Source organism: Lissotriton vulgaris, chromosome 3_1, assembly GCF_964263255.1.
Source record: "Lissotriton vulgaris chromosome 3_1, aLisVul1.2, whole genome shotgun sequence".
NCBI lineage: Eukaryota > Metazoa > Chordata > Amphibia > Caudata > Salamandridae > Lissotriton > Lissotriton vulgaris.
The window spans coordinates 757,480,633-757,492,831 of NC_141689.1; positions in this window are offsets into that span (position 1 = coordinate 757,480,633).

The window sequence follows — 12,199 nt, forward strand, 5'->3', positions numbered from 1 at the left end:
ATGCCATTTCGCTCCATGTACTCGTTCCACTTTTCTGATGTGAATTGAGGTCCATTGTCACTCAGAATGGAGTGGGGGAAGCCTTCGCTGAGGAATGCGGCCGCAAGGAATTTGCGAATAGTCTCCTTGTCCATCTCCTCCTGTATGTCTATTTCTGGCCACTTTGAATACCGATCTATGAGAACTAGCTCATATTTCGGGGTTCCCTGTGCATCCAGAACTGGACCAAGAATGTCTATTGACAATTTCTCCAATGGGTTGGCAGGGTTGCCGAACTTTCCCAATGACGGACGTAGTAAGGTTTGTGATTTATCCGCCCTTTGGTACTGGTCACATTCCCGCGCATGTCTCTCGATCAGGTTGTCCATTACCGGCCACCAGTACATCTGCTTGGCTCTCATCTTTGTTTTCATCATGTAACACCGCAAGCAAGCATGGTATTAGTGACACTGGAGGGACTACTTTATCCCCTATAAATAGGAACGTCCCTTAGTCTTCTATGGATAACTCCTCACGCACTTCAAAGAATTTTCTGTGCTCCGCTTTCAGGTGCCTTTTCTCCGGCCATCCTTGCATTATGTAGCTCTTAACTTCTTGGATGTCGGGGTCATCCCCATAGGCCTGCTTCCACTCTTGTCCACTTATTACTTTCTCATGATCTTCTGTAAATGCCACCTGGGCTTCGTCTTTGTCAGCATATGTCGGGGCCTCCTCCATAGCGGAAGCTCGGCCGAGATAATCCGCACCCTTATTATTAGCTCCTGGGATGTACTCAACATCATAACTGTAGTCTAGTAATTTCAGAGTCATTTTGGCGATGCGTGGGGTGGCGCTCGCATGACCACATGATGTGAGTACTTTGACCAGTGGTTTGTGGTCTGTCTTAAGCTGGAATCTCGTGTCTCATATGAATTGGCAGAATTTTCCCATGGCCCACACTACAGCTAGCATCTCCTTTTCTATAACACTGAATTTCTGTACTGTTGGTGATAGTGACCTGGACGCAAAGCTGATAGTGCCCATCTCTCCATTCTTCCTCTCCTGCATAAGGACTGCTCCCAGTCCTTTTTCGCTCGCATCGGTGCTCAAAATGTGTTTCCCTTGTGGATCATATCCTCGTAGAGGAACTGCTTTGATTATGTCCTCCTTGATCCTCTGAAACTCTCCTTGTGCCTCTTGTGTCCACCCGAAGGCCGTTTTGTCTCGTATGAGTAGTCACAGATAATGTGTCTTGGTGGCAAAATGCTGTACGAACTTACTATAATATTCAGCCATCCCTAAGAATGATCTTACTTCTTCCTTGCTCTTCGGTGCGGGTGCCTTGCATATCGCTTTGACATTAGCGTGTTTGAGCGTGATGCCTTGATCACTGATCTCATGACCCAAATAGGTAACTGACGCCATTCCAAATTGGCACTTTTACCATTCTGCTGTCAGACCGTTCCTTTCCAAGACTTGTAACACTATTGCCAGCTTTTTGTTGTGATCGGCTTGATTCTTGCCCATCACCAAGATGTCGTCCTGGAAGTATTGTACTCCCTCTACATCTTTAAACAGTTTGTGCATCAGTTTTTGGAATACAGCTGCTGCTGACGCCAGTCCGAATGGCATCCTGCGGAACTGGTAGCATCCAAAGGGTGTTATGAAGGATGTCAGTTTGCAGCTCGTGTGATGCAGAGCTATCTGGTGGTAGGCCGAGGCGAGATCGGTGGTGGAAAACCATTTTATCCCCTTCGTTTTTGCAAAAATTTCAGGTAATGGGAATTTCTCCACTATTATGTACTTGTTCAGTTCCTGCAGGTCCACGCACAAACTAAACTTGCCATTGGGTTTCATCGCCACTACCAACGGGGCCAGCCATTCCAAACTATTTATCGGTTCGGTGATCCCATTGATTCCATTGTCTTCCATTCTCTGCAGCTCTTGTTGTACTGCGTCTCTGAGTGCTATTGGTACATTTCTCACCTTGTGGGGACACTGGTTTGGCGTTCTCCTTGAGGTCGATTCTGTGTGTGAATTTCGTTAATTTTCCCACTCTTCCACCAAACACTGTGGGGAATTCATCTTTCATTCTTGTGAAGTCTGGCTGATGTTCTACGCTGGTCATCAGGACTTGCGTGTCCCCTCCTGGGTTCAGTTGTATGCCCAAGTCGCCTTGGTCCATCCATCCTAGAACAGAGGTACCCTTTTCTGCCACATATAGTTTGCAATCTGCACTGCGATCCTTAATTTCGAACTTCAGGACACGATATCCGACCATGGGGATGGAGTCTCCTGTGAATGTGACCGGATGTAAGTCTGGAGGTTCGAGGTGTGATCCTAGGCTGGGTTTGAAGTTTTCACACCACACTGTTTGTTGTATAATGGTATACGGAGATCCTGAGTCTGCCACCATCTTGATCGGCACTCCTCCCACTACCATGTCGCAGTGTTGTTTCCTGGAGCGTTTTCAGTCAAAGCCCAGTACCTGTTATTCGATGCACAGCACATTGTCTTTCACATCTTCCCCTCCTTCCTCTTTAGCTCCCATCTCCTGTGCTATCTACTTGACTGTTGGTCTTTTTAGCTTCCGACGACACACCTTTTCGAAGTGCCCTACGATTCCACAGTACATGCATTTGGCCCAGAAGGTAGACAGTCAAAATATCGAGTTGGAAATATCGACCTACCATAATATCGAGTCTGAAATATCGAAGGAGCATAATATCGAAGGCAAGAATATCGTAGGACAGAATATCGACCCATGGTAAGTAATATCGAAATACTTAATATCGATGTAAGTAATATCGAAGTTAGTAATATCGATAGCATATATATCGATGTTAATAATTTCGATGACACTAATATCGATATTTGTATTATTTTATAGTTTTGTATGTGTTATATGTTTAATTTAAGTATTTAAAATAATTACTATTATATGTGTATACATTTTCTATAATAATATAGAAATTTATAAGGAAATTTGATGTTTTAGTACCGGAGCGGGTTGTGGGTTTATAGGGGAATAGGGTGGGAAGTAATTTAATTATGGTAAGTTGATTAATAATTAGTAGGATTAATTAATTAATTATAATTATTTGCTAATTAATATTGATTAATTGGGAAATAATTAATTGATTAATTGATATATATTTTCTGTAGCGGGATGTGGGTTTATAGGGGAATAGGGTGGGGAGTAATTTAATAATAATTAATTAATTAATATATGTTTTTAAATATTTATAACTAATTAATTGGCAAATATTTAATATTAATTAGTTAATTATTTATTATAATTTGGTACATATTTTAAATTAGTAATTAATTGGTAATTAAATAATATTAGTTAGTTAATTACATTATTAGAGTAATTTATTTATATATATAATTTTTAGTTACTGTTAATTAATTAATTGGGGAAAAATGATATTAATTATTAAATTATATTAATTACAGCTTATGTGCTAATATATTTACTTTATTGTTAATTAATTATTAATTGCTAATTAAATAATATTATTTAACTTTGGGTTAAGGAGTATTTTTAGGGTTCAGGGTCATTTTTGGGTTTTTGGGTAAAGGGGTATTTTGAGTGTTTAGGGCAGTTTTCAGTTTTTGGGTAAAGGGGTATTTTTAGGGTTCAGGGTCAGTTTTCAGTTTTTGGGTAAAGGGGTATTTTTAGGGTTCAGGGTCAGTTTTCAGTTCATGGGTAAAGGGGTATTTTTAGTGTTCAGGGTCAGTTTTCAGTTCATGGGTAAAGGGGTATTTTTAGGGTTCAGGGTCAGTTTTCTGTTTTTGGGTGAAGGGGTATTTTTAGGGTTCAGGGTCAGTTTTCAGTTCATGGGTAAATGGGTATTTTTAGTGTTCAGGGTCAGTTTTCAGTTCATGGGTAAAGGGGTATTTTTAGGGTTCAGGGTCAGTTTTCAGTTCATGGGTAAAGGGGTATTTTTAGGGTTCAGGGTCAGTTTTCAGTTTTTGGGTAAAGGGGTATTTTTAGGGTTCAGGGTCAGTTTTCAGTTCATGGGTAAAGGGGTATTTTTAGGGTTCAGGGTCAGTTTTCTGTTCATGGGTAAAGGGGTATTTTTAGGGTTCAGGGTCAGTTTTCAGTTCATGGTGAAAGGGGTATTTTTAGGGTTCAGGGTAGGTTTTCAGTTCATGGGTAAAGGGGTATTTTTAGGGTTCAGGGTCAGTTTTCAGTTTTTGGGTAAAGGGGTATTTTTAGGGTTCAGGGTCAGTTTTCAGTTCTTGGGTAAAGGGGTATTTTTAGGGTTCAGGGTCAGTTTTCAGTTCATGGTGAAAGGGGTATTTTTAGGGTTCAGGGTCAGTTTTCAGTTCTTGGGTAAAGGGGTATTTTTAGGGTTCAGGGTCAGTTTTCAGTTTTTGGGTAAAGGGGTATTTTTAGGGTTCAGGGTCAGTTTTCAGTTTTTGGGTAAAGGGGTATTTTTAGGGTTCAGGGTCAGTTTTCAGTTCGTGGGTAAAGGGGTGGTTTTTGGGTTCAGGGTCAGTTTTCTCGACTGTTGCACTCTCTGGAGTGGGAATAGTAATTTTATCCCTATGCTATCAAACGCTTTATATAATTAATTGTTAAAATATCACATGTTTATTTTATTTTTTATATTACTTACATTTTATGTATGTTATTGTTTTATGTTTGTACATGTATTAGTAAATTAGAATATATTTCATTAATTTAGAAATTAGTAAATTAATTATTAATACTTATTGTTCAGTACATATATATTATATCTTTACTGTATATATTTAATTAATGTATTATTAATATATATGTTTTATTTATTAATTTTAAACATTATTAGATACTTTTAAATATGTATATTTTATTTATTAGTGTTATATACTTTCTTTTACATTTATATATATAAAAAAAAATCGATATTTTTAACATCGATATTTTTTACAACGATATTATTTTTTCGATATTTTTGTACTTACCATGTTGTAGATAGGATGCCGATATTTTTGCCCTCGATATTGTTGACTCGATATTCTTGTAGGTCGATATTTTTGTAGTCGAAATTCTGTCATAGATCCGGCCCAGAAGGCTGGGCAACGTTTGTCGTATGCCGCATGGGATGGGCTGCCGCACCTCTAGCACATGTTTGTGCCCTCCTTATTTGATTTCTTCGCCTGTGCTGGTCGTGGAGTCCATTTGGTTTGCACCTTCCCTTCCGCTGCCGTTTTACCCGTCTCTGACGGTACCGCTTTAGTGACTCTGCTGACCATGGGCCTCGTGGTAGTCTCTCTCTTCGCTGCATCTGCGCACCTTTTGGATAGTTCAGCCTTATTTACCATGGCTATGACTTCTTTCAAGGTAGCATCCCCATTTACCCACAGTTTGTCTTGGATCGCTATGTTTGTAGTGTGCATGACTATTTGTTCTTTGATAAATTCGTTGTGCAGAGCACCAAATTTACATGTGATCGCAAATTTCTTTAACGCTGCAACTTAGTCATCTATGGACTCACCCACTTCTTGTTTCCTCTGTTGGAAGTTGTATCTGTCTATGGACGTGCATACTGCCGGTCTATAATGGTTGTTAGGGCCTCTATTGCGTGTCAGAACACGTCATCATCGGCAGCCTGTCGCTGTGTGGGAACCAGGTTCTGGAAGACCCTGATTCCTTCCGGGCATAAGCTGTGGAGTAATATTCTTTTTCTCCTCTTGCTGGGGAATACTTCCCCACTTTCGTCTTCTAGGGCTTCTAGGTAGTTCATGAAATATTCTCTCCAATCCTCCCATTTCATCAAGAGATCCCCCGGTTTGGGTAGGAACGGGATTGGTGTCGTGAGTGAAGATGCCTGCGCGCACATTTCTGCGTGCCTTTTTGGTATTGCTTCTTCCTCTGTGGGACTGCTCGATGCACTTGTGCTTCTGTGGCGTGTTTGGTCTTGTTGGGGCTCCAAGGTGCCCCCTTCGCTGTGCAGCGCTTGTTCCGCCAGTATCTTGGATTAACCGGTAGGGTGCTTCTAGCTGGGTACGTTGCGCTTAATGGGACGTTCTTTCCCTCTGCTACTCTTCTCCCCCCCCACCTTGTGGGTAGATCCTCTCTGTGGGTTGCTTTCCCTTTTGTCGCGCTTCTCTAGCTCTTGGGTGTGCCAGTGTGGCCCCACTCGTGAAGCTCTGACTCTGCCCTCGTCATGGGGTTTGCGTGCCCCCCTTCCGCCTTTATTCTAGGCTGTTTATGCCCCACTGGTTGTGACTACTGTTCTCTGTGGGTGCTTGCCTGCTGTGATGCTGTCCACTGCCATGCTCTCCAGCTGTATCTTCTGCTCCGGGCCAGTGTTCCACGTGGCCTCCTTTGCAATGATCTCCGGTGGGTCCTCGTGTTGCACTTTTTTTTTCCAGGTCCCAGCCTCGTCGCCACTGTATGTTGCAATTTCTCTAAATAAAGAAGCGGCACACTTATGTGGAGCCGGTGTACTTTATTTCTTATGAGCAGGAGAGCGCCAGGAAAGCGTTGGTTGCACTCCAAGTTCTGCGCTCAATGCGCCTCCAAAATGGCGGCTGCGCTCTACGTCATCACGCGGGCGCGTGATGACTAGAGCGCAACACTACACAGGTACCTCGAATTGAGTTTGGGAAAGTACCTATACATGCAAAAATAATCCTCCAGGGCCATTGTCATTACTATTATAAGTATGCCCTGCTCCCTGTGGGGTTATTGGGTCTATCCAGCTACTTAAGAAACTGGAAGCATTTGGTAAGTTTTCGAGCTTCTAGGCCAATGTCCAAAAAACACTTATTTTAAACCTTAATACCTCACAGCAAGACAGGGCTCGATAGAGAGACAGTATTCATGCCCATGTGCCACCCAAATGGTACAATATCTGGAACTAAACATATGCTGCTCCACCAACAAGACTGTTACCTGTAACTATGCGGATTTAGTGGACACTTCCCAATCAGGCTTACAGACTTGGAAGTTGGAGAGGTCCTCTCATGGCATGGGAGAATATCAGCAGTCAAGATGACCCTTCTTTATGTCATGCAGGCCCTGTCGCTAAAACCGTTTATTTGGTTTTTAAATAAGTACCTAGACACATTCATATGGGATGGTAAGGGATGTCACATGGCTAAGAAGACACCCTACATACCAAATGGCTGGGGAGGCATGGGCTTACAACACCTCACACACTTCTATACTGCAGCACTGCTAAGGTATATAATAGGTACTTCATCAATCAAATTATAGAAGGGATTCATATCTGGAAAATCAATTGGCTCCCCAAAATACAGCGACCCACGAGTGTTTATACTTCACAAATGACAAGAGCAATAGTTAAAGGCTGGGAAAAAATAGTAACCCGCAGACGGCTCTCCTCTCATCGCTCTCCATTTACACTAATATTTGGCTAACCAGACTTTCCACCAGTGCTTACAGGCACTGACTACCATGCATGGCAGCTGGTCAACTGCAAAAGAACAGGAGACCTCTTTGATCACGAAGACCTCATGACCTTTACACAATTACAAACCCAATCTGGCCTCCCTGACTGAGAGCACTGGAGATATACCTATAGCAAACACTTTGCCACACATAAGAGCAAATGCTAGCAGAGAACTCACACCATTCAAAAAGTGACTGATCACCTGAACAGATGACAAATAACTCTTATCAGATATCTATGGCTTCCTGACAAACCACCCGCACAAACGAGATGGGCGCAGAGTTGGAACACCCCTTCTCACCTAAAGAATGGCCAGACATAATGCGCAGACCTTGTACCGCCACCCATAGCGTATCTGGAAAAGGAATCATTGTCATAATCACGCATTGCTGGTATCATATACTGGCAAGAATGGCATAATGGACACCAAACACTTTTGATAAATACTGGTTCCATTATGGAAACTGGCACACTGACCTTCCTTCAGTCTCGCTGCTCCAAATTAAAATAATTTTGGGATGACATCTTAAAAGACATTGACAACATTTTAAACACTGAGGGGCATATTATCAAGAACGGTGATAAAATTATCGCCGCTTTAGCGACAGGAAACTGCCGCTAAAACTACGATAATGGGCTTGATAATATGCCCTTGTGAATTTCCACAGCAGCCCAGGTTAACACCAGAACCAGGGCTCCTATGGGATTTCACAAGGGCATATTCTCAAGCCAATTATCGCCGTTTTAGCTGCAGTTTCCAACCGCTAAAGCGGCGATAATTTTATTGCTGTCCTTGATAATATGCTCCTGAGATTCCATGCTTCTTCAGCTAGCCCTTACTGAGGCTCTCTAACAAATTGTTTATCCCCTTTAAACAATCATAAGGGGAGAACTATAATGTTATCCCTCAGTACGGCTAAGCACGTCATCACAGCCATCTGGGGAAAGGGCATGACACCAGAACATGGCAACTGGATGCAAAAGCTATGACACCAAGTGGGGATGGGAAAACTCAGAGCATCCTGAGAGCATTAGCTACCAAAATTCGCCAAAATATGGAGGTCGTGCGTGCTTTTCCTGGCATAGGAATTTATAGATCTTAGGTTTCCGGCTTACCAGTGAGTGTTGTGTTTCACCACCACCGAGTCCACTTCAGTAGCATAAGAGGTAAATCCTGCAATCTCCACAGACTCACCCGCCTGCTTGATAGAGATTGTTCTTGAGAGGAAGACCACCCCTCTAACCTCAGCCCTTACTTTTCGACCTGTTTTCAGTCCTACCCTCACCCCCCTTCTAACCTGTCCCCTCCTCCCCTACACTTGCATTGCCCATCTTCGCCTCAGCTGCCAGTGGATGTGTGTGTACGTGTTAGAGTTAAAACCCAAAAAAAGAGATTTGAACCATAAAAACAAGCACTTGCAATGCAATGGGTTTCGCCTTTGGGACCTTATATGTATTTAGCTATGCAGCACATTAGCCAGGGTGCTGAAACATCTACAGTTCTTTAACATGGAGGGAAAGTAAGCACCAAAATGCGTGACACGCTAGGTATGGAAACACATGGAGAGAAATGTTGCCTTTCAGCTGGAAATGGTATAGTCAAATGCCCCTTTTTGAATATAAAATCAGGGCCTTGGGGGATCATATCACTGAAAATACAAGATTTGATAAAAATATTATTGTCTACGGATGCTCATGGAAGACAGTGCCCAGAGCCCACAAAGTACATACACATATAAGTATATACCGAAGTATATACCAGAGGTCTCGAATCCCCAACCTAATGAGAAAAGCAATAGTAAGCACATGGCAACATGTCACATGCACACTCTGCAAACAGGTATATGATGGAACACAATAAACAAACATCCCCACAAAAGCGCAGACAAACACATAGTCGCACCTGTTAAAAAACATCAAGAACAGCAACCAAGCATAAATTCTCCCAAAAATATTAATACAAAACATGCACAAACACACACACATGACCAACAAGTGGTGTGTGAAATTGCAAAACATTTTGTGGAATTTTGAGAAAACTGTAGGTAATTAGTAATTACGAGAATGGGACAGTATGTGCTTTGAAGGTATCGCGCGTGAAATTTTCAAATGAGGTCATTAAAAAACCTTTGCATAAAATATGTCATGTGAGATACCGAGAGAGACTGGTCACAGCAGAATGTCTCTTGGTGAGGTATTTGCTGCTTGAACCAGTCTAACGAGATCAACAGATGCTAAAATATTATTTAACAGGAGATTACATCCATTTCATGAATTTCACATAATGTAAAATTCATACATTTCTCGCGTTTCACAAACGTAATTAGAATTTCCCCAGGACAAATACAAACACGCAGGAAGCATACGCATATACACACAGACACATGTGCACAATATATATGTATGCACTTACAAACACTTATGGCACACACATATAAATACATATAGAGTTTATAGACTTAATAATATCCAGAATAAAACATAAACAGAAAAAGATGTGTTTGAAAATATAGAGGTCGGCTATTTTTGGGTCAAAGTGGTGATTCGCAAACAATAGGCAATATAAAACAAGACACACACAACCACATAAACATACGACACACATATAGAAACCCGCGGACAGTTGCACATATGGGGCTGCAAAGAAGTCGAAGGTGTAAAATAATCCTCTTCACTTACATAAAAATGTGGTACGGCAGCTCTTCTAGGTCCTCTCCTATGAACAGTAGGTACTCCGGGCTCTGCGATTTTAGGCACAGTCAAGGGAGAGATCCCCAGTATGACCCCCATGTAGAAACGAAGATGACGCGGTGTAGTGGGTTAATAAGATTTATTCATCAAAACAGCCCCTACACATCTGTGCGGTGAAGACTCCCGGTTCTAATTACAGTTAGAACCGTTGGGGTCGCAGGGAACCTGGGGAATGGAATGTTGGACGTGGGAGGAACCAATGGGGTGAGAGGGACGACACTGGTGCTCTCGCACAGGAGAGCAGAGAGACTTGTGATGTCACATGCCAGAAATGAAATGACAACAAGCTTTCTACATTGTGGACTATCTCAATTACTGGCCATTTGGAGAAGTGATCAATGACAACCAGGATGTATTTGATTTCCCCATCATGACCTTCAATGGGACCAGTTATGCCCAGACCTATCCTTTCCCAAGGCATCCTTGGAGATTGTAAAGGATATAGGGGAACCTTAGCAGTTTTGAGGCTTTTATCTGAATCATTGCAACTTATGCAGTCTCTTATCATGACCTCAATCTGTTAGTTAATTCCGGGCCACCAGTAGCTGTTTCTGACTCTCTGCTTGGTTTTGGAGATACCAAGATGACCTATATGGCATAAACTTAAAATTTTGCTTCTGAGTGTGTTGGGAGGAACAGCCTTGCCTATTCTGTATAGCACATTGTGTTCTACACTCAGTTCATTCCTTATCTCCCAATAAGTTCTTGCTACTTCATCCAGAAGTCTTTTCTCAGGCCAGCCGTCCTTGATGTATCCGCAAATCTTTTGTAGACTGGTGTCTTTTAGCATATTTTCTTTCCATTTAGAACTTGTGATGCCATCCAAATCTGTCTTGAATAGTAGAGCAACTTTCTCAAGATCAAGTTGCTCCTCTGTTATCTTTTCGTTGGGTAAGGGAAACCTGCTTAAGAAGTCAGCAACTTTGTTTTTAACCCCAGGCCAGTATTCCACACTGTAATTGTATGTCTAGTAACTTGACTGACATTTTACTGAGTCTAGGGGAGGCATTTTGTAGACGTAAAGCTGAAAGAATTTTAATTAATGGTTTGTGGTCTGTGCGTAAATGAATGTTGTACCCCCATATGTACACTCTGAAATAGTTTAGAGCCCATGAACATGCAAGCATTTCACGCTCGATCACAGAATATCTTTCCTCCACTGGGGTCAGTGAACGCGAAGCAAAGGCTACAACCCATTCATGGTTATCTGAATCTTTTTGTGAAAGGACAGCACCAAGTCCCTTGTTGCTGGCATCCGTGGTGACATAAATCTGAGCTTTGGGGTCAAAACCTTTCAGGAAGGGAGCATTAGCAATATCCATTTTGATGCGCTCAAAAGCCTCTTGGCACAATGGGGACCACTCAAATTTGACTTTGCAATTGTCTTATGCTGTATGTTTTTTCAGAAAAATTGCAGATGAATTTAGAGTAAAATTCGGTTAAGACAAGAAAAGCTCTCACGTCATCCTTGTTAGTGGGGGGGGGGGGGGTAGCTTTAAGACTTTGTTCTGCGAAAATTTACATTTATCTAATTCAAGTCAAACCATGAATTTTCAAAATTTCAAACACCTGCCTTAAGCGTGCATCATGTTCCATTTGATTTCCACCCATAACAAGGATATCGTCCTGGAAGAACCTTACCCCTACAGTGCCTTCAAAGAGAGATGTCATAACTCTTTGAAATAGCCCTGCAGCGGAGGCCAAACCAAACGGTACTCTTGTGAAAGGATAGCAGCCAAATGGTGTTATAAACGTTGTATATTTTCTGCTTTCCACATGCAAAGGTACCTGATGGCATGCTGATTTCAAATCCAAAATAGAAAATACATTAATATCTTTCATTGCATTGAAAATTTCACTTATGCAAGGCAAGAGGTATTGATCCACAATGATATTTTTATTTAGATCTCCGAGGTCTATGTAGAGTCTTATTTTTCCATTGGGGCGTTTAACCACCACCAGGGGAGAAATCCACTCTGCGGATTCAACCTTTTCAATTATACCATTAGAGACCAGTCTGTTGAGTTCTGTGTGAACTTCATCTCTGAAGGAGACAG